A 26,969-nucleotide genomic window follows, 5' to 3' on the forward strand; every position below is an offset into this window, starting at 1 on the left:
GTTTTGTTGTATAAGAAACCATCAAACCCTTTCCTGGAGTGATTGGCCATTTCCCACCAGCAATGCCTGGAAGTTTTAGTCGCTTTGCTTCCTAACCATCACTTGGAATTGCAAGTTTTATATATTTATTTTTGTTTTAGTCATTCTTGTAGACATGTCGTGGTAGCCCATCATGGCTTTAATTTGCCTTTCCTTGAGGAGTAATGGGGTTGAACATCTTTTCATGTACTTGGTTGATATGACTACACTTTAGAGAAGTATCTAGTCAGATGCCATCTTTAAACTGGGTTATTTGTGGGGCTCCTGGGTGGTGCAGTTGGTTGAGTGACCCATCCTTGGTTTCAGCTCAGGTCGTGATCTCAGGATCGTGAGATTAAGCTCCAGTTTGGGGCTCGGTGCTCCGTGCAGTCTCCTGAAGACTCTCTCTCCCTCTGCCCCCCTTTTCTAAAATAAATAAAAATAAATCTCATTAAAAAATAAAATAAAATAAATTGGGTTATTTGTTAAGCTTTGAGTGTTCTTTATAAATCTTGGATCCACGTCCTTTGATGAATATGAGATATGAAGATATTTGACCTGGTTTGATAGTTTGTGTTTTCATTCTCTTGCCATTGTCCTTCAGAGAGGAAAATGTTTTCATTTTTAAATCTTGATAGTTTCCGCATGATCTTTTCACTTTTACGGTTTCTGTTTTCTGTTTTCAGATCAAAGAACTCTGCCTGACCTAAGATTTTACATAAAAACTCTTCCTTTGTTTTCTTCTAAAAGCTTATAATTAAAAAAATAGTCTTGAATATAAAGTCTAAGTGAAATTTTGTATAAGATGTGAGGTATAGAGATGACCAATTGCTTTAGGGCCATTTGTTAAGAAGACTATCCTTTCTCTGTTGAATTACCTTTGTACCTCTGTCAAAAATAAGTTGACCATATTTGTGTGGGTCTATTTCTGAATTGCATTTTCTATTTCACTGAACTATACATACATCCTTATGTAAAAATCACACTACCTTGATAACTATATGTCATAAAATCTGATCATGTGTGTTCTTTTGTTCTTTTACAAAATAGTTTTGGCGATTGTAGTTCCTTTGATGTTTCGTGCAAATTTTAGGTTAAGTTTGCCTGTTTTCACACACATGCAAATCTGCTAGGATTTTTTTTTTTTTTTTTTTACTGGAATCACATTGAGTGTATAGATCAATTGACGATTATTGGCATCTTGACTATATTGAATTTTCCAGTACATTAACAAAATAAGGCCATTTATTTGGAAATATTTCCCTTCTGGACCTGTGATTGATCCCTTAATATAGGGAGCTGGGGAAGGGGGGGGAAGTTAAGGCAGGGGGTCTTATTTGACTGAGCCCTTAACCTGTGGAGTCTGACAGTAGCTCCTGGTAGACCGTGTCAGAATCGAGTTGAATTGTAGTACACCCAGCTGGTATCCAAGAATTTCCTGGTGGTGCGGGGAACACCCCCATTCTACCCCCTCCAAACACACACACACATGCTGGAAATAGTACTACCATTGTTTTAATTAGCTGGAGTCTTTAGACACTTGGAAAAAAGTAGTCTTCCTGGGTAAAATGTACTGTCTTATGACCCCAGATAGGACTGGTCTTGTTTGGCTGTAGTTCGCAATTGGGATCGATTATGTCCATATGAAGTGCTGGACATTTTGTCTGCCCGTTACATCTCACCAGACTGACTCAGTGTCTGAAATCTCCCCCGTGACCTCGCCAAGAATAACTAAGGTAGCGGGGATATAGCTGGGACTGGAATCCAAATCGTTCTCACTCTGATGACAAAACCTTCAGCATTCTGCTCTACCCAGTGTTTCCACATAGTTGTAGGCACACATCAGAACTGTAGTATCTAGACGGGGCATGTCTTTCCAGCCTATCTTGGAGAAAAACCATACATTTGTTCCAAGCACTTTGCCTTCGGTTCCTGTTACTGATCTTAACAGTCAGTTCTAGTGGTGCTTGACTTTGCAACAACATGTACTCTCTTAGCGTGAGCTATATTAAACCTGTAGGAATCAATCCCACAGATGCCAGCAAGCTTCTGCCTGTGTTCCCACTTTTGCCTCCGTCCTATCCTGCTGCTTTGCTCCAACACAAAGAGCCCTCTTGAACATTTTCCCTGCCAGGTTGGCTGGACTGCAAAGAATGTTACCCAGCATTCCGTCGCCAGGCAGCATTGTTTGGTGCTATGGTCTAGTGTTTACTTAGAACAAAGGTGGGGACGTTTCTCTGTAAAAGGTCACTGACCATGGGAAAAAGGTGTTTGGAGGCTACGTAAGTAAAAAACAGATAACTATCGAATTAAGGCTCAACCACTTTTCATGTAAAAAATTGTTAACAGGAAAACAAGTTAGAAGAAAACAGATAAAAATGATTAAGTCTCGGGGCGCCTGGCTGGCTCAGTTGGTAGAGCCTGCAACTCTTGGTCCTCGGGTCATGAGTTCAAGCCCCGTGTTGGGTGTGGAGCCTACTGGGGGAAAAAAACTGATTAAGTCTCACATTGTGACTCTATTTAAAGGAGAGATTAGGAGACAAGTGGAAGAAAGAAAGAAAATAGTGTTGAAAATTTTTTAGAAAGAGATGATGCATGGAGTAAAACTTAAAAACTTAAAGAGAGCAATTGAATATATATACACACATAATAATATCCATATAGAGGTATGCACATGCATATATATAAACATATATATACAATTGAATAATGAGGTAGTTAATATTTTTTCTATTATGTGCTGCTTCTAAGAAACACTCAAGGCATGAGGATCCAGACATACTGAAAGGATTGGAGGTTTTAATATCGAAAAAAAAAATTAGTAGAATTATTGACTGTGTTGGTCTCTACGGTGTATAAGAAATTGCTGGGAACTAAAAGCCTTAAAGAATTTCAAGATTTCTTTGGGTCGGGAGTCCAGGAAGAGCTCAGCTGGGTCCACTAAGGCTGCATTCAAGATGTTGGTCAGGGCTGCCATCTGGAGGCTTGACTGGGGAAGGATCTGCTTCCAAGCTTCTTAAGTGGTCGGCAGAATTTATTTCCTTGACTGTTGGATACATGGCAGCTTCCTTCTTCAAGAGCCAGCAAGACAGAGAGACAGATAGACAGACACAGACAGACTAGAACAAGTCTGCTAGGAACATGGAATCATATAATGGAACAAAACCACAGGACTGACATCACATGTGATGGTTAATTTTCTGCGTCAACCTGACCGGGCTAAGGGACATCCAGATAGCTGATAAACCATTATTTCTGGGGGTGTCTGGGAAGGTGTCTCCAGAAGACATCAGCATGTGCATCAGTGCACTGATTGAAGACGATCACCCTCAGCAGGGCGGGTGGGTATCATCCCGTCAGTTGAGATTAGAACAAAAGATGGAGAAAGGATGAATTTGCTCTCCCTGCTCGAGCTGAGACATCCATTATCTCCTGCCCTTGGACATCAGCATCCCCGGTTCTTGGGCCTTCAGACTCAGACAGGAACTTGCACCATTGCCCCCTGAAATTGTCAGGCTTTCAGACTCGGACTGAATGCCACTACCGGCTTTCCTGGATCTCCAGTCTGCAGATGGCAGATTGTGGGAGTTTGGACCTTCACCACTGCATGAGCCAATTCCTATAAAAAAAAGTCTCTCTCTCTCTCTCTCTATTTCTCTCTCTATATATACAGTTCTGTTCTTTCTGTTCCCTGGAGAACCCTGACTAATATAAGTACACATATTCAATTGTATATATTCAATACTTATATTCAAATATATACTCAATTGACTGTGATAGTCAATACTATATACATACTATATATTCACATATGTACCTGCATATGGTTGTGTATATATAGATATGTGGGGGTTGGGGGAGATGTCAGAGTGGCCACGCCCATTCCTCTGGCCCTCTTCCTTTCCCTGTGTCTCTCCTCTCCAGGTCCTTCAGCTCTCTACAGACTTATAGGCTCCTTTGGGTCCAGTTCCTGAGCCAGTAGTGAAAGGGCAGACAGGACACCCACAACCTCTGTGCTGTGAGCTAGTGGAGCTTGGAAGTGAATCTCAGGGCTTAGACATGGGCTCTAGTTGTGTAACTTCATCTGCTTAGAAACCCTAGAGGCTCAGCAAGTCTCTGTGACACCCCAGGAAAGGCTGGGAGAGGGGGAGGGACAAGTTCTGGGTCTCTGTGGCACACCCGAGTTGAGGTTCTCTTCTCCACCCAGTTATTGTGAGACTATTATTTGACCAAGGCCAGAGTATGTTCCTCTGGGTGGTAAGGGGTGGGTTTTCTCCTACAAGAACCACACTAGGCAGAGTTAATCATGTAGGAGGAAAAGTGGACTCAGAGGCAGGTCTTAAGCTGGAGTGAGGGAAAGTGCCCGCCTCTCTGGGGCCTGGAGTGATTTGGGCTTGAGCTCTGAGACCTGGAGCAGGCTGGAGTTCTTTTTGTAAGGACCTGCCCAGGGACCTGGGCTGTGTTGGTAAATTTCTGTCTGAATTCTGCTTCCCATCCATTACTTCCAAACTTCCAACAAACTATGATTAGGGCAAAGGCAGGTGTCTTCCCTGTGGTGGGCAATTAAGAGAAAGGACCTATTCCAAGGTGGGGACAAGACTGACAAGGGAAAGCAAGGTGTTCTCCCTTGGGGGCCAAGTGGCCCTTCATTATCTACAACAGCAGAGGGGAGATGGCCCACGTGGTAAACTTTCTCTGGGACAGCACAGGGAGCAGAAGCAGTTCCGAGTGTTGAGAGGAGTATGCTCGGGGGATAAGAATTGAGGGCACTCCACTTACTCACTGGTGAACATTTTGGAAGGAATGATGTAAATAATACAATGTATAATGTCAACACAGTTGGGTTACCATGATAACATCGACCACTGTTTATTGTGTCCACAACGATTTCCATAAACAATCCCCCTTCATCATCCAATGACCCTAGAAATTTAGTATCTTTATTGCTGTGTTGCTGATAAGGAAGGCTTCACCAAAGCCCAGGGACAGCAAAGGGCCCTGGAGGCTTTGAACCTGGTCTGCGGCTGTAAAGCCAGTGCACTTTCCCACCTCACCCTACTCCCTCTTCACTTGGCCACTTGGGAAGTCTTGTGAGGACAGGGACAGTATGGCATTAGGTAAATACAAAGTTGCAAAGTGTATGAGCTGGGCTCAAGCCCCATTCTCTATCTCGCGGCTTTTAAAGAAGTTGCTGACGGTCACGATAGTCCGTGATGGTCAATCACTTATGATTCTTTTGTGCTGGGGTAACCGTAGGGTAAGTGGAAATAAAGCCTCTGGCTGTTTGTCTGGTGCTTAGGACTGAATTTAAGTTGAAGAATGAGTTTGGCTTCAAGTCCAAGTTCCCCTATCTGGTCCAAAATCATTTCCTCTCTTAATTCCATTTATAGACACTTGGCCTCAGCATAACCTGAGCAAGCAGTGTGCTCTGCTCTATTTTATCCCTTTGCTTGCTGCTTTCCAGATCATTATCACAGCCCTGCCGCAGTCTCTGCTCCAAGTAAAGATCAGTTACTAAAGGAAATTAATATGCCACGGAGGCCTCCTTCGACAACAGAGAATGGATTCTGGTCACCGTGCAGCACAAGGAGGCCTGTAATTCAGATACAGGATATCTCGACCGTCTTTAAAGGCGGACCTGGAAGAGCTTTTTTCTTCGAGAAGAAACCGTAACACAAAAAGATAGGTTTTAAAGTACACACCTAAGGTTCAATATAGACCGTTCTTTTCCTTGGTTTTACATTTATTTCCGAGCCATTTGTGTCATTTTGATTTGCAATGATTTCTTGAGATTCTAGCAGAAGGATACATTTACAGCACTTACGGCGGCAGCAAAGGTAAGGGGATTTAACAGCAATAAATTGGGACAATATTTTACACGGATTAAGCAGCTTTAGAACAAGAAGAAAAGCACTCCAATAGCCCGTAGCGTAGCCCTGTTCTCTGCACACGAAGCAGGGTATAATCTGGCCATTTGTCCGTGAGCAGTGGGTTTTCCGAGGTTTAAGTTCATACGGTATTTGTCTGGTTATCACCTCTCATAGGTCTTGCCTGCTTATGTAATGATCCTCTCACACTTAAATGAAAAAAAAAAAAAAATCAAATCAAACTAAAACCAGCCAGGCCCTCAGTATGAGAACACGTCTGCGCTCTTCAACTGGCTGCTCATGGGAGGCGTCCATGCTCAGCACAGGTGATGGGGTTGTGGACTAACATAAAAAAAAAATGGACTTTTTGCCACAGGAACAAACTTAAAAATAGTCTGCTAAACTGGCGTATAGGAATTTTCTTCCCGAAGTTATATTCCCGTGGTGAAGGTCTCCCCGGTTACAGTTTTTAATCGGTTGGCTTCCCTGTCCTAGGAAGAACTTCGGACAGCAGGACACTGAGGTCAGCCTGATAGGCCGTCCCATGTATTATTAACAAAAATCTTTCCAGTGCCCACTCTGATGTTTAGAGGATGGGGACGGGGCACGCATTTTGGAGTTTTCTTAGCATACCATTAAGACATCAGCAAAACCTCATTCTGACCCTAGCTGTCACATCTAATACTTTAACCCATGACATATGGATCTTAAAATATACATGCTACTCTTTTTATTACTTCGGTGGCTAGGAGGTTTTTGACATTTGCAAGTAATGCAAAGCAAGATGAAAAAGCCTGGTAGTCACCTGAAAATGGATAAATATTGAGGGAGGCATTCTAGGTAATTTTGTCCCTTGGGTTGACTCACCCCAGGAGCCTGAGTAAGCCTAGAAATAAAGGAACTTTATTTACTCAATTAACCAAGGCCAGAAAGTGGTGACTTACATTGCATGTACTTTTGTGATAAAAGTAGCAGCTTCCGGGGTGCCTGGGTGTCTCAGTCGGTTAAGCATCTGACTCTTGATGTCAGGGTCGTGAGTTCAAGCCCTGCATTGGGCTCCCCCCGGCCATAGAGCCTACTTTAAAAAAAAAAAAAGCAGCTTCCATTGATTCATTACATACTCTGTACCAGGCACAGTAATAAGCAGGGTCTGCCCATACATTGGCCCTTTACGGTGATCTCCAACTTACCAAAGCTGAGGACCCCGTTCAAGCTGGTTCAGCAATGTCGGGCTTCAAAACCAGGTCAGCAAGGCTCCAGAACTTTCCTTTCACCAGATGATTCCACTTCCCATCTGATGTTACTGGTATCTCACAGCTGGCATTGCGAAGTCCCTGTCTGCTCTCAAGATGGCTGAAAGAAGCTAGCTTTGTTGCCCTCACACCCACACCATAGCTGATTAGACCTCCCCTTGGGGATACATCTGGAGTAACTGCAACTTTCTGCACTCCCCTAGTTTCCACTGGAATCGTCAAATGGTTCAAGCTTCCTTAGATGAAGTGACGGGATCACAGGTCTTGTGGTGCAGGACGTAGTTGACAAGTACTTCTCTCATAGTTCTCACACATGAACAGAATTAGCAGGATTAAGATCGAAAGGGTTGGCACTTGGAATATTTGGTAGAGAAGAGATTTCATGAAAAGGACCAGAACAAAAGCAATAAGAGCTTCTGCCTTGTGCCAAAGCCCACCCCTTTGGCTAACCAATATTTCTGTACACCTGCAGTACACATTCATCCCATCTCCATGAAGGTGACCCCCAAAAAGGAGGCGGTGATGGTATGGGCTCTGGATTGGTTGGTTAGTATATCCAAGCCGCATTCCACAAGATGTTTACTGTCTCTAGGAACTAGCTCGCTTTTGGAGGCCCAGTCCCTCTCAGGTCAGCAAGGCCCCGGATGTCAGAATATCAAGAATACAGAAAATAAGAGAACATAGTCCCTACATATTCCAATGGATATAATTATTTCCAAATTTTGAGTTTTAAAGGGGACATGAAAACTTTATGTATAAAAAAAGAATGATTTCTATTGCACTATTTCAAGGAAGTAGAAGAGATTATTTTGTTTTATCCAAAATTATCTGTTCGTTTTTCCTTAAATCCTTTCATATAGATAGCCATATGTTCTGCCTATGCTTGAACCTTTGGCAAACCAAAGAAAATCAAACATACAGTGGCTTCACCAAAAGTCATCTTCTGTCTTTTTAGATCAGCTGTCACAAAAGTAGGAGTCAAAAGCCCGAAGGGCAGCTCCACGGGGACACCTTTCTTCTCAGATGTCCTTAAAATGTGACTTCCGGCCTCATGCTCAATGCTCCATGGTCACGCGAGGCTGGCTCATCTCCTACATAGCGTTTGTGTTCCAGCCCAAAAGAAAGGAAGAGGTATCTGTGTTCCGAGTCTTTCTCCATTTAGATTAACAGATTAACTTCATAAAACCTAGATTTTTGTATGTATTTTTAGAAAAACAGCTACCACATAGATAAGATCCTTATGAAGATGAGGGGCACAGATTGGATTTGTCCTGCAAAAATAGCATTTTACATGTGATTCTAATGGCTGAGAAAATATCATTGATATAGCAGAGAAATGATTCCCCCTTTCCCCAGGCCAATTTCGTCTCCTTCTTTCCTAGTGTTGGTCTCAGCTACTTTAAGATGCAGAGCCAAATGATTTAATAATAACAACGATAATTATAACAATGATAGAAACTAGCCTATGCTGATCACACAAGATGGGTTGGGCAACTTCTAACCACTTTCGTGTATTAACTAATTTATTCCTTACAGCAGTCTCAAGACAGAGGGATACTATTTTTAATTTTATTATGTCATCCTCAAGTCTTGGTAAACTGAACTGGGCTCAGTACTCCTCTTGTCAAAGATTTGCTTTGGGAGAAGGAGATGAAGTGATGTTAGCTATAGAAACTGAGGAGGTTTGGAGAGAGGTAAGGACCAGTAGAATAATTACAGTTGATGGGGAAGACACACACCTGTGCTTCCCGGCTCCCCTCCCTCCCTCGGGCCCCTAGTTTGTTACTTCTAGTCTACACACTCAATGATAAATATCACTAACATTTGTGATGCCTGAACTCAAAACTATAAAAACCTGATTGTGGGAGTCAATAGCTTGCTTACGTAATAAGATGGAGAGTCGCTGTGAAATGTGTGGCAAGATGGCAGAAAGCCTCTGCTCTTCTCTTCCAGGAGATTTCTTGTGAAAAGTGGACTTAGACTTAGGGAGAGAAATGATTTATTAGAAAACGTTTGGATGCAGTTATGCAAAGGAGCACCTGCACCCCAGTGTTTACAACAGCAATGTCCACAATAGCCAAACTATGGAAAGAGCCTAGCTGTCCATCAGCAGATGAATGGATAAAGAAGATGTGGTGTAGATATACAATGGAATACTATGCAGCCATCAAAAATTAAATCTTGCCATTTGCCATGATGTGGATGAAACTAGAGGATATTATGCTAAGTAAAATAAGTCAACCAGAGAAAGACAATTATCATATGATCTCAGTGATATGAGGAATTTGAGAAACAAGACAGAAGATCATAGGGGAAGGGAGGGAAAAATGAAACAAGAGAGGGAGACAAACCGTAAGAGACTCTTAATCTCAAGAAACAAACTGAGGGTTGCTGGAGTGGAGGTAGGAGGAGTGGGAGTAGGAGGACTGGGGTGGCTGGGTGATGGACACTGGGGAGGGTATGTGCCATGGTGAGTGCTGTGAATTGTCTAAGACTGATGAATCACAGACCCGTACCCCTGAAATAAATAATATATTATATGTTAATAAAAGAAATTTGGGGAAAATATCCTGGCAGGGATTTCTAGGTCACACTCCATGCAAGAACAGATGAGAAAAGAGAGTCTTAAAATGACAACAGATGCACAAAATTCTATCAGTAATTCTACCTATGTAATATACATATATATAATATGATATGTATTGACCAGATGGAGGGGAGGGATAAAATATCATATTATATGTGATTTTAAAAAATAGCCATCATCAATAATCTTCCTATAAGGTAGTTACCTATAAGGTAACTGATTCAATAGCTGGTCATAAGACCCAGGTTGATATTCATAGGTTCATTCTTCCATATCCGTAGCACATTTCCGTAACCCTCTATCAGTATGCCAGACATTAGAGTTAGAGTTCCTTATGTGCTGGGATGACTCACACCTTTACTCCTGTAGGGTTGGAGTCCTTGGTGGTCCTGTCTTTACTTGGTTGCTTCAGCTTTCCACTGAGCGGGACTAGGAGACAATGAAGCACCAAGGGGCATCCCAGCAAACCTCCTGGGTTCTAGATAGTCTTTCTCACCCACTTTATATAGAAACAATCCAATCTCCCTTTAGGAATAAATACTGACAATTCTAGAAAATACAGTTCTCCCTTCTGTATCTGTTATTTTGGTGACCCACTGAGCCCCAAATGGTCAGGAACCATTTCAGCAACCAGTTTAATGGAAACATTACTCTGTTCCCTGGCGGAAGGATTTTTCCATTGGGTGTCAGGAGACTCCTAAGCAAATCCACTGAGCCCAAGGTTGTAGGGATGGGAAATCAAAAGAATTCATCACCAGCCCAGCTACACTACAAGAAATATTAAAAGAAGTACATCAAGGAGAAGGAAAATGGTACCAGATGGGAATATGGATCGACACAAAGGGATGTAGAAAACCAGAAATGGCAGGTAAATGCCTCAATATGAAGCAATTTTTCTTATGTTCAATCTCTTAGAAAGATCATTGTTTCAAGAAAAAGTAATAATGCTGCACAAAATGCTTGACAACAGTAGTACAAAGGCCAAGAGGAAGGAAATGGGACAGATGACTATCAGGTTCTTCTGCTGTACATGAAGGTATAACATTGCTTAATATCGACTATGATAATTTAAAGATGTAAAATATCAACCCTACAGTAACCCCTAAAACACACACACACACACACGTATAGTATAGTATAGCAGTTAACTAGCGAAGAAAATAGAATTTAAAAAAGCAGAGCAGTAAATCTGAAAGAAAGCAGAAATGAAGAATAAGAGGAGGTAGAACAATGAAAGCTCAATAGAAATATGATAGATCAAAGCCTATCCATATCAATAATCCTTCTTAGTCTGTTTGGACCGCTATAACAAAATGCCATGAACAACAGAAATTTCGTTCTCCTACTTCTGGGGACTGGGAGTCTAAGACCCAACCACCAGCATTTGGGTGAAACTCTTCTTCCTGGTCCATAACAGGAGACTTCTAACTGGGTTCTCATATGGTGGGAGGGGGCCAGAGAGCTCTCTCAGGCAGAATTAGGGAAATATTCGGGCTGCCTGGTTGGTTCAGTCAGTTAAGCATCTGACTTTCAGTTTCTGCTCAGGTCCTGATCTTAGGGTTGTGAGATCAAGCCGAATGTCGGGCTCCGAACTGGGTGTTGAGTCTGCTTAGGATTCTCTCTTTCCCTCTGTCCCTCCCCTGCTAGTTCTCTCTTTCTGTCTCATAAATAAATAATATAAAATAAATAAAATAAATCTTCTTAAGAAAGAATTAGGAGGAGGTGCCTGGGTGACTTAGTTAAGTGTCCACCTTCTGCTTGGGTCATGATCTCAGAGTCCTGGGATCAAGGCCCACATTGGGCTCCCTGTTCGGTAGGGAGCCTGCTTCTCCCTCCCACTCCTCCTGCCTGTGCGCTCTCTCTCTCTCTTTCTGTCAAATAAATAAATGGAATTTTTAAAAAGAATAATAAATTTAATTCGTTAAATTTAAAAAGAATTAGGAAATACCAGAATAGACTCTAAACAGGTGAATTTTATAGTATACTAATTTTATTTCAATGAAACTATTTCTAAAGTATAAATAATTCCTGAAATATTTATGAATAAATAATATGCTACCAGGAATCTGTCACAAGATAATTCAGAAGCAGTGAGAAGAAGGAGTGGGTAAAGGTGAGATAAGGTTAGACATAAACTAATAATTGTTCCTGAAGCTAAATGATAAGACCATGACTTCCTCCACTTTCATTTATGTTTGAAATTTCTCATAATAAGAAGTTTAAAATATATATATTTAGGAAGTCTCAAGGCGTACACAAAAACCTGCACACAAATGTTCACAATTCCCCAAAAATGGAGACAATCCAAACATCCATCAACTGATGGAACAGGAAAATAAAATGTGGCAGAGTCATGTAATGGAACAGTATTCAACCAGAAAGAGAAATGGAATTTTAATAATTCTCACCCACATGGATGGCTCTTGACAATGTTATGCCAAGTGAAAGAGGCCAGACTCCAGAGAAGAGGCAAATCCATGGAGACAAAAAGTAGACCAGCGGCTCCCAGGGTCGGGAGCAAGAGGAAACGGTGGGTCACTGACTATGCAAACGGGGTGTCCTTCAGGATGATGTAAATGTCCCAGAACCAGGTAGTGGTTCACATGCTAAAAACCATTGAATTGCACACTTTAGAAGGGAGGACTTTATGGCATGAGAATGACATCTTGATAAGCAGTTATTAATAGGAAAGGATTACAGCAGAAAAGTAAGTCTGACTAGATCTTTTAAGAGGCTTGACATGAATATGGATCGGATAGTGATCAAAAAAGAAAAAAAACAAAAAAGGCATAGGACGTGGTTTATAACTACAGAAGAAATAGTCCAATTCTGGAGCCAGCAGGATAATGCTTGATACAGGGTTTTTGCCTGCTTCTCCTTCGGATTTGCCGTGGGATGGAATCTCTACTCCATACTCAGCACATTAGTAATCCAGCCTCTACATTCCCTAAATTGCTACTTGACTGTTGGAAGCTTAAATGTGGTTTTTCATTCACTCATTAAATATTTGAGGATCGAGTTCAGGAGTTCCTAAAGTATGCTGAGGAACTCTGCTTCCTCTGATAAATTCTGGGGGGCTCCCTGGAGGAGTAGGGTGGGGACAGTGGTCTCTGCAGCAGCAAAGAGGCAGGACTTCCTGAATGAGGCAGGGGCAGGATGTGGATGACTAAACAACCCCAGGAAGCCTTCCACATGTCTATCATCCAGAAGGAGAAAGTCTAGAATCGCTTGAGATTGCAGAAGGCATACGTTGGTTACAAAGGGAGCTGATACTAAGTCAAGGTCAGGAACGGTGTAACTGCATTAACACGTTCAGCGCATCCTGAGGAAGTGGACACAGGGCATGTTGAGGCGATTACAATTCCTCCCCTTGTCTCAAATGTGATCTCTTGGTCTGTCTCAGGTACGGTGCTAAGGGTTAGAAATATGTTAATCCTTTTCATCCTCGCCATGACCCTGTAAGGGAAATATTATTACCTTTTCACAGAGGAGGCAAATGAAGTTTAAAGGCGGGGGGGGGGGGGGGGGGGGATGAAGCATTTGTTCAAAGGCATATAGGAGTAGAGCCATGATCTGAATCCAGGGTTAAACACCTGAAATTTCATTCTTACGCACTCCGTTCCATGACCTCAGGGCAAAGTGAAGACCAGAAGTTGTTAACTATAGAAATATCTGTTCTAAAAATGTGACATTCATATGGGAAGGGAAAGTTGAAGTGAGAGTCAACAAGGCAAAATGAGTTACGAAAAAGGGAAGTTGAACATGAATATATAATAGGCTTAAAAGTTCACGGTGACCTAGGTGAAAAAGGAAATTTACCAAGAAATTTGACTTACATCGCAAAACAAGCAGAAGCCGCCATGGGATGTAGTAAAGGCAAAGAATCACTGTAACGAGCCAAGTGAACATTCCACGAGAAGATAGATATTTCTGAATCACTGGTGGGCATGAGAAGATAAGGGTTCCTGTTACCGGACAGATCAGAAGTTAGGAAAGAAAAGATGCTAAGCATTGCTTGCAGGCATACCCAATTCCCACTGCACTGAATACTCATTGGGTTGACCTAATAATTTTGGAATATAATGGTGCAAACTTTTTTTTTTTAAGGTTTAGTTTCACTTCTCTTGAGCCAAGGTGATCTAGAGCCATAAGGCATCTTTTTTTTTTTAAGCATGGATCACTAAAAATTTCTTAGACGGGAAAAGCAGGGGTACCTGAGTGTCTCAGTTGGTTAAGCCACTGCCTTTGGCTCAAGGCATGATCCCGGAGTCATGGGATCGAGTCCTGCATCTGGCTTCCAGCTCTGCAGGGAGTCTGGTTCTCCCTCTGACCTTCTCCCCTCTCATGCTCTCTCTCACTCTAAAAAAGAAAAAAGAAAAAGAAGGAAAAAGCAGATATCCATTGGCCACAGGCTGGCATTATGAGACCTGCCTGATCTGCAGGGAGTTGTGTATGTCTTGGTGGGATCACTATTAACTTCCATGCTGAAACTTACCAGCACCCAGATAGGTTGAAGTCAAGTACGTTCAGTTGATAACACAACAAAGGAAAAGCCACCTCCCTACGGACACACAGGCACTGCCATTATCCTGGAGATGGGCATGCACTGCTAGGCTTTCTTCCACCCATTACCTTCCAGGTCCCGAGCAACTGTGACATCGGGTGTTTTGGTTTTGTTTTGTTTTTAAGATTTTATTTATGTATTTATTTATGTATTTGTTTTTAAGATTTTATTTATGTATTTGACAGACAGAGATCACAGGTAGGCAGAGAGGCAGGCAGGGGGAGTGGGGAAGCAGGCTCCCCACTGAGCAGAAAGCCTGATGCTGGGCTCGATCCCAGGTCCTGGGATCATGACCTGAGCCGAAGGCAGAGGCCCAACCTACTGAGCCACCCAGGTGCCCCAACATCAGGTGTTTTATATGAAGAGTGCAAATAAATGTGCAAGATATAGTCCCCAGCCTTGATAAGTTTTCAGTTAGGTTTCAGCTGAAACATGACTAATACACAAGAAACAGGAAACAACAGCAAAGTGCGTAATTGAACAATGAGCACGTTATAAGCTTTAGAAAAAGGAAATTAATGCGGACTACCATGATTCTGTGTAGGTTTGACAGGAAAGCTTGCATCTAAAAGGATTTCAGATACATGTGGGCTAAAGGTATCCATCGGCTCCTGTTGCTTCTCTTGGTGCCTTAGTTTCTGTTCAAAAAAATAATAACAACAGGCAACACTTGTCCTGTCTTACAGTGAAAGGGATAATTGCCAAGATCTTCGAAATGAAGGTGTCAGGATGCACAGATACCTGAAGGAATGTTGTCATCATCATTTTGCAAAAAAGATTTTATTTGTGTATTTATTTGAGAGAGATGGGGAGAGAGGAGCAGTGAAGGAAGGAGACGGGAGAATGAATCCCAAGCAGACTGGGCTGAGAGCAGAGCCTGATATGGGACTTGATCCCTCGACCCTGAGATCAGGACTGGAGTGGAAACCAAGAGTCTGACGCTTAACTGACTGCACCCCCCCCCAGTACCCCCAGGATGTCATCATCTTAACCAAATAGAAAAGGCAAGAAAGTCAGGGATAGGCAACAAAACCCACACAACTGCATCCTTGAACGTAACCTGTAACCAATGGCACCATATCGAATGTTTCCTGTGTAATGTTTCTCTAGCATTGTCTTGGCCGGAATTTAGCATGTGTATCTCTTTTCACACATTTCTTATTATTTGGCAAACTTTGGAGTCTCTAGCAAGAGCAAGTCTTAAAGTGCCAGGGACTATTTCAAGAACCTCAGAGACATCCATACACTTAATCCTCTGCAAACAGTTCCATGTGGTAAGTGCTATTGTTACCACCCTGTGTTACTGATAAAGAACCGGAAGCACAGAGAAAAAGCTTGCCCACAGAGAAATAACACAGCCAGTGAATGAAAGCTGTGCATTTGAGTCAAGATCCCATGCCCTTAATGTCTAAGTTTTAAGGCAACCCCCCCAGCACACCCTTATGAGGCTTTGAAACTGGTCAGTGTGGCCAAAGGAAGAGCCAATAGAAAATTCTCCTAGACAGAAGGGCTGCGAGAGAAAATGGACAGAGGGAGTTCACAGATCGCCATGTCCCTGGTGATGCAGGGAGGGTAAAGAGGCCACCTTCACCAACCACCTACGCCTATCAGTGACTCAAAACACAGCCAGCTTGGAGGTCCCAGCTGGAGAGGGCCCGGCAAAAGAGAAACAGAGGACAATTGTGGGAGGAGGAATGTGGCCGTGGGACAGCAGGAATGGATGCAAAGTGAGCTAAGAGCCTGGAAAGGGTTGGAATGCTCATAGTGTTTCACTGCAATAAAATTTCCTGGCAACAAATTATCTCAGTATCTCTTTTGTCTGGGCTGAAATGTTCATGCAATGAGTGTGATTTTTTAAAAATGGCGGGGCCACAGCAGCACGAACTGGGAAACGTTGGTTTATCTAAATGTCAATGATGACAAGATTTGCCCAGAGTGAGTCTGTGATCCCTGGCACCTTTACAAAGGTATGGATGGCCCGGGTATCTTTCTTCTAGACACTCTATCCACGTGGTAGATACTAATACTGGAAATACTCCAGGGGCACCTGAGTGGCTCAGTTGGTTGAACGGCTGACTCTTGGTTTCGGTTGGGGTGGTGACCTCGGGGTTCGGGGATCCAGCCCCACATCCCGCCCTGAACCAGGCTCAATGCAGTCTTCCCCCGGCCCGGACCTCCCCCTCTGTCTCTCCCCTTCCTCACCCTTTCTCTCATTCAAATAAATCAATCAAATCTTTTTTTTTTAATTATCTTGCTGCATTCTAAGCTCATTTCTTTTGTTTTTCTTTTTTTTTTTTTATAAATATATATTTTTATCCCCAAGGGTACAGGTCTGTGAATCGCCAGGTTTACACACTTCATAGCACTCACCAAAGCACATACCCTCCCCAATGTCCATAATCCCACCCCCCTTCTCCCAACCCCCCTCCCCCCAGCAACCCTCAGTTTGTTTTGTGAGATTAAGAGTCACTCATGGTTTGTCTCCCTCCCAATCCCATCTTGCAACATGGGGGCTTAAGTGGGTAGGAATCAATGAAATCTTTTTTTAAAAAGTATTGTAAAAAATATTGCAAGAAGAACTGGGAGTCTACCCGATGGAAGGGGACAAAGAAGGTCAGCCCTGGGCAGAAGGCAGAGCTGGGCGGAAGTGTGGAAGTCTGAGAGCGTAATGAATTCGTGCTCTTATAAGAGGATTCTCCCTCTCCTGGCTGTTGTCTTTGTTGTTTCCAGCTTAAACCCACATCTGTAATCTCGTGGTTTTGGCTTTCTCTGCCATGAGCCTGGGCATCATTTAACTGGGTTCTCTGAGTTGGGGGTCTCTGACAGGACTGCAGCCAAGGTGGGTCTAATTTAAGGCTTGAGATGGAGAAGTCTCCACTTCTAGGCTCATAGGTTAAATGCGGAAGGAGCTTGCATCATCTTGCTGGATTGCACGGGTTGGAGATAGATTACTAAACCAGCCCACACTCAAGGAGAGATTACACCAAGGCATTTACACTAGAAGGTGGGGATTTGGGGGTGGAAATTCTTAGAGTCTACCTGCACGGAAAGACAGCTCCGTGTAGGGTCCGAGATGACATTTGGCTGATCTTATTCCTTACCCCTATTTTCCTGATATTCCCCCCTTGGGGATGGTCAGGAGTAGGTCCGTTCTAAGTGGTGGGGAAGGCAGGAGATGGGTAATTTGGGGCCAATGCCTTGCCTTGTAAAATACGCTCTCACTTGAAAAACCACCACGGAAAGTTCTGGTCATATCTACAACATTCTCCTAATTTGCTTTTCTCCCTGCATCTTCTCAGTCACTGCAAGGAATGGGTGCACCTCTCTGGTATCCATAAAACTGAGCCCCTTCCTGGGACAACAATGGCACCAGACCCCCGTCTCTTTCCTGTCCATGGAGAATCTCTCCCTAATCTGATTACTCCTATATGATTAGACTCCATTATCATATTATCCTTTTTAACATATAGATAGAATTTTTAGTTTCCCTAAATACTTAAAATAATGTTACCCCTTTAAATGCTATTTAAATGCTTTTTCAATGCCTGTTACTCAATATTGGTGAGATTTATTCACCTCTGGCTCTTTTCAAAGGGCATAGCGTTAAGGAGATAACAGGTTTTGACAAGTTATTAAAGAAGGGTTAAGGCTACAGATTCCATTGTAATTCCCGGCGCAGAATTTGAGGTGATATATTTATTTTGCAACAAGGGCTTTATCATAGAATCCCCCACCAGCCACCACCACCCAAGGACCTTACTGCGTGAGAGCTGCAGTGACAAAGCATGGCCTGTGAGTTGCCTGAAAGAGATCGAAGGGTATCTTAGGAACAAAGTAGAATTTGTCTCTCTCTCTCTCTCTCTCTGATCACGATAACCAGAAATGGAAAAGAACACCGAACCAAAAATAGTTGCACCATTTACTCTGACAGAATAGGAAACGAGCAGCTTCTGCTTGTGAGTTTCAGGATCTCGAGCAAGCAACACCTCTGTGACTCCTTTTCCTCATCTGTCAAACAGCAAGGATGATAGAGATGCAAATGTATTTCCCTAAACAGAGGCCCAAATTAGTACAATGTGGAGCCCAATTTGTACAGCTCTGAATTCTACCAAAAGAAAGGCCCAAAATAGCCAAGGAGTCCACCAGCCAAGTGACAGGCAGAGATTGCCATGGGTTTTACTAAAATTCCATTGACAGCCGGAATTCTGGAGACACATTTACAATTGTCTGTTAGGTAAAAAAGATACAAGATTATTGTATGCATCATTTAGAATGCAATTCAACAGAACATTCTAACACAGAAATGAACAATCTTGAAGAATAATCTTTAGATGTTATGTGGGAAGGTAGAAAAATCCCATGCTTTTGAGTCCAAAAATATGGTTCCTAATCTCCACTTGGCTTCTGTGTGACTCCCAAACCCGCTAAAGCCTAAGTCATTAGTAGCCAAACTTCTCGCCCAGGTACCCCTGCCTGCAAAAGGGAGCAAACAAGTCACTTACCCAGGAATTTGAGGAAGAGCCACCTCTTGTAATCATAACATCTCATTTAAAATATTCTGATTCACTGTAACAATCTATTTGAACTTCATGTTCTAATCATTTTTTAATGTGTTCTTGGATTTTAAATAAAATGTTCTAAAGTAATTATTATCATGTAAAATTTACCTTCCAGAAATTGTGCCATGCTTATCCTTTGGCCTTGAGTGACCATTGGCACATGGCCATTTATCTCAGCATGGGGCGAGGAGGAACAGATTCCCTGATTTTAATTCTGGCCAAAGTGATTATATAAGTGAGAGAATTGATATCACTATATCAATTGATTCTCATCTTCATGAGGACATCCGACACAGCCCCACTGGACAATGACAGATCTATCCTGGCCCCATTGTCAAGGTCTGACCCTCCCTCTACAACCATCCTTCTGAGCAAATGATCCTTTCTCACTCAAAAAAAGGGAAGTGAGTCCATCAGACAGGAACTTTCTCATGTTCCCTCCATACAGCTCACCCAGCTCCCTGTATCTATCGTAGTCTCTTCTTCCTCCTCCTTGTTATCACGTACAAAGTGTCTGTCCTCTTATTAAAATGGTGTGGGCCTTACTTCCTCTTGCCTTCTCGGGGACCATACTCTGGGTTATTATCTCCCTAATCTTCTGCAACTTTGACCTCCCCATCTTGAACACATTCTTCCCACTGGTACTGCAGGGAAGGAAAAATTCTTCCTCTACCCTTCAGTCTTCCAGTTGAACTAAGAATTCGATTTACCTGAGACAAGTTAACAGTATAAAAATCAAATTTGGGCCAGAGTGGGGGAACGCCTGGGTGGTTCAGTGGGTTAAGCCTCTGCCTTCGGCTCAGGTCATGATCTCAGGGTCCTGGGATCGAGCCCCACATCGGGCTCTCTGCTCAGCGGGGAGCCTGCTTCCTCCTCTCTCTCTCTGCCTGCCTCTCTGCCTACTTGTGATCTCTGTCTGTCAAATAAATAAAATAAAAATATTTTTTTAAAAATCAAATTTTTACCACATATATATGGAGACCCAGTATTGAAACTGAGACCTAAAGAAAGGGCAAAGGCAAGCAGTTGTTGTTATACATTTTAGACAAAGAAGATACATTTGTGAGGAATTGACAGGATAAAGAAAACAAACGTTTAGGAGCTTTATTTAGTACCGGATTCTAAGCAAAATTTGAGTTGAGGTAGTAGATTAGGAAAAAGCAACGAGGCTTCTTTCTACAGCTTTCTCTACTTTAAAGTTCCCAACTCTGGTGGTAAGGATATCTTTTTACTTCTTGGAACAGGGAGGGTATCATATGGGAGATTCATTTTCTGTTTTCAAGGGGACAGAGAAGGGTCTGAGTGTCCATTTTCCTTTGCTACGTCTTAAGTAACTTATATTTGAAATAATAAATATGTCAAAGTGACACATTTGGGGGTGGCCTGCCCTTGGTCCCCACAATATCAAATATATTTCACCTTAAAAAAGCAGTCAGAATAAACAACCCCTCCCTGATCCCATCTCCTGTGTCAGCCAACTATTCTTTCTATATCTCCCTTCAGATCCAAAGTTGTTCAGAGCTGCCCCTCATAGAGACCCCATGTCCTCACCTCTCCTTTACTTTTAAGATTACGTTTGGTGCACCTGAGTGGCTCAGTAGGTTAAACATCTGACTTTGGCTCAGGTCATGATCTCAAGGTCCTGGGATCAATTCCCCCTACTGGGGGGGCGGGTAATCCCTGCCCTGCGGGGAGTCTGCTTGTCCCTCTTCCTCTACCCCACCCCTAACCCGTGCTTTCTCCCTCTCTCTCTCTCAGCTAAATAAATACTTAAAAAAAGAATACTTTTACATTCTTAATTAAAATAATACATGTACCTAGTTCTAAAAATGCAAATATAAGCAAGTATATTGAAAGCATAATCTTCTGTGCTATTCTCTATACTCAAGTATGCTGAGAAAAGACAAATACTTTCCATTCTTTTTGCTTTTTCTTTGGATACTGAGATTCATATTTCTAAATAATATTCTTAAACTTTGCCTAACTGGGCCCAACACAGAATCTTTTGCACACTGAATGTTTGGCTCAATGTTACATGTGTGAGAGAGACCCATGTAGTTCAACCACTTTCATTCTAGCTGTGATGTGTGACATCCTGTTCAATTAATATACTACAAGTTTATACATCATTTCTTTTGAGAAATGGTATATAAACAGCCATCTGCTTATGGTATAAACAGTCATCTGAACTGTTTCTGGGTTTGTACTCTTACGGACAATGTTACCATGCACCTTCTTACACACATCTCTGGGTGTGTGGGCAAGATTTTCTTCACATTCCTAAATATGGAACAGGAAAATCATGGGATTTGCAAGTTGTTTTTTTACATTCTTTATGAAGCAGAGTTCTTCATATTCAATGAACATTAAAGTAGTCAAATGTGTAAGTTGTACCTTTTACGACTTGTGCTTTTTGTGTGTGTATCATTTGAGAAATTGTTTCTTATTCTAAAAAAATGAAAATGTTCTCCCACATTCTCTTCTCAAAGCTTTTAGTTACCTTTTTCACACTGAAGTCCCTAAACTATCTGTGATTTATCTTGGAGTACTGTGTGCCCATTTTCTTGTCCAATACTCCGATCTGGCTTCCATTTCCCTCACTTAACTGACAACGGCTCTAGGGGAGGCAACCAGTGTCTTCCATATTACTTAATCCAATTCTCCTCCACAGGTCTTACCTTACTTAGTAATCACTCAATAACATTCGACCCAGTGGATTTCTCCCTCCTTGAGAGATCCTGTCTTGGCTCCCATGATACCACATTCTTCTCATTTTTCTGGAACATATCAGCTCCCTCATAGTCACTTCGGCAAGTTGGGCATTTATTTCCTTCCTGACCTCTAAATGCTGGCATCCTCCCGGGACCCGTCTCTGGCTCTTCTCTCTTCCTCTCTCTCTCTCTTTCTTCCTTTTCCTTTTTTTTGAAACAAAATCCATTTATATTTCTGTAAGATTCTAGGACAAAAATGTGAACTATTCTTTTTTTTTTTTTAAAGATTTTATTTATTTATTTGACAGAGAGAGATGACAAGCAGGCAGAGAGGCAGGCAGAGAGAGAGGAAGAAGCAGGCTCCCTGCTGAGCAGAGAGTCCAATGCGGGGCTCGATCCCAGGACCCTGGGATCATGACCTGAGCCGAAGACAGTGACTTAACCCACTGAGCCACCCAGGCGTCCCAAAATGTGAACTATTCTTAACGGAAGAAGTAACAGTAAGATGGGAAAGCAGAAGGGGTCTTTAGATCCTGCAGCAACACAGATGACAAGGTCTTATCATTTGATAGCCCAAGAGAAGAGAAAGAAAAACGACTTCTAAGAATGCTCACAGTATTTCTCAAGGAGTCCTAGGAAAAAGATGGAGTGTTATTCATTAGAATTTTCCCCATTGTTCTCTCTCATTGAAACAGTCCTGTTTTGTCTCCCTCCGAGACTGTTTGAATGGTAGATTCTGATCTCCTTTGAACTTTGTTCTTTGATAAAAGTTGGACAAAAAACACATGCCAAGGGACGCCTGGGTGGCTCAGTTGGTTGGACGACTGCCTTCGGCTCAGGTCATGATCCCGGAGTCCCGGGATCGAGTCCCACATCGGGCTCCCAGCTCCATGGGGAGTCTGCTTCTCCCTCTGACCTTCTCCTCGCTCATGCTCTCTCTCACTGTCTCTCTCTCTCAAATAAATAAATAAAATCTTTAAAAAAAAAAAAAAAACACATGCCACACACAACTGTGGACCTGAGATGTGGGATTCATGATAGTTCTGGAGAGACCTTCCTGCTTAATGCTGAAAAAGGAAGACAATTGTTCAAATTGACCAGGAGGCAAAAAATTTCCATGGTTAGTCATTAGTATTTACTAAGAGGCATCAATGAACTACAAGATTCTTAGATTCAAGGAATATTTTGAAAGATCTGTTTCCCATTCCCATCAGGCTGACAGGGTCGAAGGACATGGCTCCCGGGATTGATCAGGACAGTTCACCAATTTGGTTTCTGGAAAGAAGACAGTTTTTCTCTGTTTGTCCTTAAGTGATAGGGCTTTTGACTAGGTTAAAAGTAAACATACGACAAATTACAGAGAATATGGTGGAGTTTCGTTTTCTTCACTCTAGATTTCGCTCTATGACTTTTTTCTTCCTTCTTGCAAATGTCAAACTATAAATCTAGGCATTTATGATTCAGAGTTCTCTTTGATTTGAACAGTTTCATAAAGGGAGAGTTTTTTAAATTTAAATTCAATTAATTAACATTTAATGTATTATTAGTTTCATAGGCCAGTGATTCATCAGTCTTATATAACACCCAGCGCTCATTACATCACATGCCCTCCTTAATGTCCATCACCCAGTTACCCCATCCCCCATCCCTTCCCCTCTAGCAACTCTCGTTTGTTTCTTAGGATTAAGAATCTCCTAGGGTTTGCCTCCCTCTCCGATTTCGTCTTGTTTTATTTTTTCCTCTCTTCCCCTATGATCCTCTGTCTTGTTTCTTAAATTCCACATATCAGTGAGATCATAGGATAATTGTCTTTCTCTGATTGACTTATTTCACTTAGCATAATACCCTCTAGTTATATCTGTGTCATTGCAAATGGTAAGATTTCATTTTTGATGTCTGCGTAATAACCCATTGTATACATATACCCCATCTTTTTTATCCATTCATCTGCTGATGGACATCTAGGTTCTTTCCATGGTTTGGCTATTATGGACATTGCTGCTATAAACATCGGGGTGCGTGTGCCCCCTTGGATCACTACATTTGTATCCTTGGGGTAAATACCCAGTAGTGCAGTTGCTAGGTTGTAGGGTAGCTCTATTTTTAACTTTTTGAGGAACCTTCATAGTTTCCCAGAGTGGTTGTACCAGCTTGCATTCCCACCAACAGTGTAGGAGGGTTCCCCTTTCTCTGCATCCTTCCTAACATCTGTCATTTCCTGACTTGTTAATTTCAACCATTCTGACTGGTGTGAGGTGGTATCTCATTGTGGTTTTGATTAGTATTTCCCTGATGCCGAGTGATGTTGAGCACTTTTTCATGCATCTGTTGGCCATTTTGTTGTCTTCTTTGGAGAAATATTTGTTCATGTCTTCTGCCCATTTCTTGACTGGATTATTTGTTCTTTGTGTGTTGAGCTGATAATTCTTTATAGATTTTGGCTACTAGCCCTTTATCTGATAAGACATTTGCAAATATCTTCTTCCATTCTGTCTGCTTTCTTTTGGTCTTGTTGACTGTTTCCTTTGCTGTGCAAAATTTTTTATCTTGATGAAATCCCAGTAGTTCATCTTTGCCTTTGTTTCCCTTGCCTTTGTCTCTTTCTATCCTGTTTTTCTATGCGGTCTCATCTACTCCCAGGGCTTTATGCTAATGATCCCTAAAATTGAATCTCTAGTCTACATCTTCCTCCTGAACTCCAGCCTTATATCCCCATTTGAATACCTCCCTGATGTTTCAAATTATCATGTCTAAAACTGAACATTTGGTCTTCTGTTCCTTCTCCTGTCTTCCCCAATTCAATAAATGTCACCTGTCATATACTCTGTGATATGCCCACGCTCTGGGGGGTCATTCTCAATCCCTCCTTCTCCTTTAACCCTGACAGCCAAGACAACAACAGCTTTTGCCACCAAATCTCACTCAGAATACATCTGGAATCTATTTCGTTCTCTCCATCATCACTATTAAGCATCCATTGTTTGTCACCTCATGACTATAATGGCTCCCTAATAATTCTATCTACTGTCTCATTCGTTTCGTTTTTTTTCCAAATGGAAGGCACACTGGTCTTACAAAATGTAATTGGATCCATGTCAATCCTCTGTACAAAACCCTTCAACACTTACTGCCTTTAGGATGAAATCCCAGACCCTGGACATGACCTACAGGGCACTTGGCATGAAATGGTCCCAGCCTCTTTCTACAATCCAGTATACCTTAGAGTCAGCCTGGAATATTCTTTTCCAAGCTTTTTGTTTGCTTCTTCCCTTGATCCTCAAGTTAAATGTCAATTTTGGACATCTCTTCCCATTGTATGATCTCCCACTAACTTACATTTTCCTTTATATCATCCTAATACAGTTTGTGATTAGAGATTTATTTGAGTATCAACCCATTATCTATGTCCCCATCAGATCCCGACATGGAGCAGGGACCATGTCTGTATTATTGTTGGTGGTGTTAGTTTTTCTCCCCAGGACAGCCCAGGCCAAGCCAATGCTTTGTGCATTTTAGGAACCAAATAAGTCCATGTTAAATGCTGAGGAACATGGAGGAGATCATCATCCTCCTAGAAATAGGATCAGAACCCAGAGATCCTGAGTCACATCTACAGGGAACCTCACTGAGAAGGCTGCATAGTCTTGTGGGGTTCCCAGTAGATGTGGCTCAGGACCTCTGGGCTCTGATCCTGTTTCTAGGAGAATGATGTTGGGGGATTCATGCCTCATGTCTCTGGGACTCATTTTCATTTTCTGGAAGCTTCCCTGCTCTTGTCCATTACAACACCCCTCCGTACCCCATGACTCCCATCAGAATCCCTTTTAAGGCTATAATTTCCTTCTAAGGGGAAAGGTAACAGAGGGGAATAAAAGTTTTCCCCACAAAGCCTGCCCAACTATACAGACTGTAAACGTTGATTATTGTTATTCTTACTTTAAAGCAAAAATGTAGGGGCACCTGGGTAGCTCAGTGGGTTAGAGCCTCTGCCTTCGGCTTGGGTCATGATTCCGGGGTCCTGAGATCAAGCCCCATATTGGGCTCTCTGCTCAGCGGGGACCCTGCTTCCTCCTCTCTCTCTCTGCCTGCCTCTCTGCCTACCTAGGATCTCTGTCTGTCAAATAAATAAATAAAATCTTAAAAATAAATAAATAAACAAAACAAAAATGTAATTAGTATATCGGTACTTAATTGTATCGAAGACCATGAGTAACACATAATCCATTCACCTAAGATGATTCTTATAGTTGATCTGAAGACAGTAAAGGCAAGCTTATTACTATCCCAGCAAGTCTGTGGTGTTATTGCCCCCTGGTGGTGATGTTAATTACACCGCCCTGTATGTTTGAAGACGCTATTGTCTAAGAGGGGTCCACAGATTCTCCTCGAGATTGCGGCATTGACTTCTCTCCAAGTTACACTAGAGACAAAAGCATGAGAGTATGTTCTTGATAAAAAAAATTCTGAGACGACTCCATCTGCATTTCTTCCTTACGGGTTACCAATCTACTCGTTTGGCTCCCCTTTGCCTAGAAGACATTTTGTCCCCTCTTAGGGAGATAACCGCCAGAGCCATGAAGCCATTTGGTCTCCAAGAACAACTGGCTAGGGACCCCCATTTTAGAGAACATCTGTGCAATATTCAGTCTGATAGGAGCTAGCATTTCTATGGGACTTAGAGTCTCAGGAACAAAAATTTTTCAAATGTATAAAATATTAGCTCTGCCAATCATCAGATATGAAGTTACATGTATTAATTGCATTTAATAATTACATGCTAAGGCAGTGTCACCTGTAGAGTTTTCATGTCTTTATGCATTTTCACTCTTCAAATTAGAAGCTTATTCATGAAACACAATTCAACGGCTCACAACCATACAGCCTTGTTCTAAAGTAGGGGAGAGGTACCTATGGGGAACAATGTTTCTACCTAGAAAATGCTTTGGCAGAGTTGAAATGTGTGTGTGTGTGTGTGTGTGTGTGTGTGTGTGTGTGTGTTTACAAACTGGTCTTTGTTATATGTTCTTTCCAACAGAGAGAGCGTTTCCCAAAAGCTGAAGATGGCTGCATTTATCTTTAATGGAAACAATTCAATAAGAAATGACAAGCTGTTCAAAAAGCAGAACTAGCAGTGGAAACACAGATTTTCCTGATATCTGCCTTCCCATTTTTTTCTCCACAGCACTGGATTTAGAATCAGACAGTTCTGGGTCTGAATCTCGACTCCAAATCTCGACTCCTCCCTTACTCGTCGTGTTACTTTTGGCAAGTTACTTGATTTCTAAACTTTAGGATCTCCTCTTTAGCTATGGGATGGGTAAAATAATACCTACCTCATATGCTTGTTGTGAAGATCTGATGTGTTATTATATGTAAGATACTGTGCCAAATATCAGGCTTAAGTATCCAT

The 26,969-nt window shown here is 42.1% G+C and overlaps 1 long non-coding RNA gene across 1 annotated transcript; it reads left to right on the top strand.

Annotated features, from left to right (window-relative positions):
- The first annotated feature begins 8,097 nt into the window (after positions 1 to 8,097).
- On the top strand, positions 8,098 to 26,824 carry LOC116587857. Its single transcript, XR_004284683.1, has 3 exons — positions 8,098 to 8,269; positions 10,641 to 10,761; positions 26,595 to 26,824. It is a non-coding gene; the product is annotated as an uncharacterized LOC116587857 (long non-coding RNA).
- Positions 26,825 to 26,969: the final 145 nt, after the last annotated feature.

The sequence above is a fragment of the Mustela erminea genome, chromosome 4 (assembly GCF_009829155.1).
Source record: "Mustela erminea isolate mMusErm1 chromosome 4, mMusErm1.Pri, whole genome shotgun sequence".
In the NCBI taxonomy this organism is placed as follows: domain Eukaryota; kingdom Metazoa; phylum Chordata; class Mammalia; order Carnivora; family Mustelidae; genus Mustela; species Mustela erminea.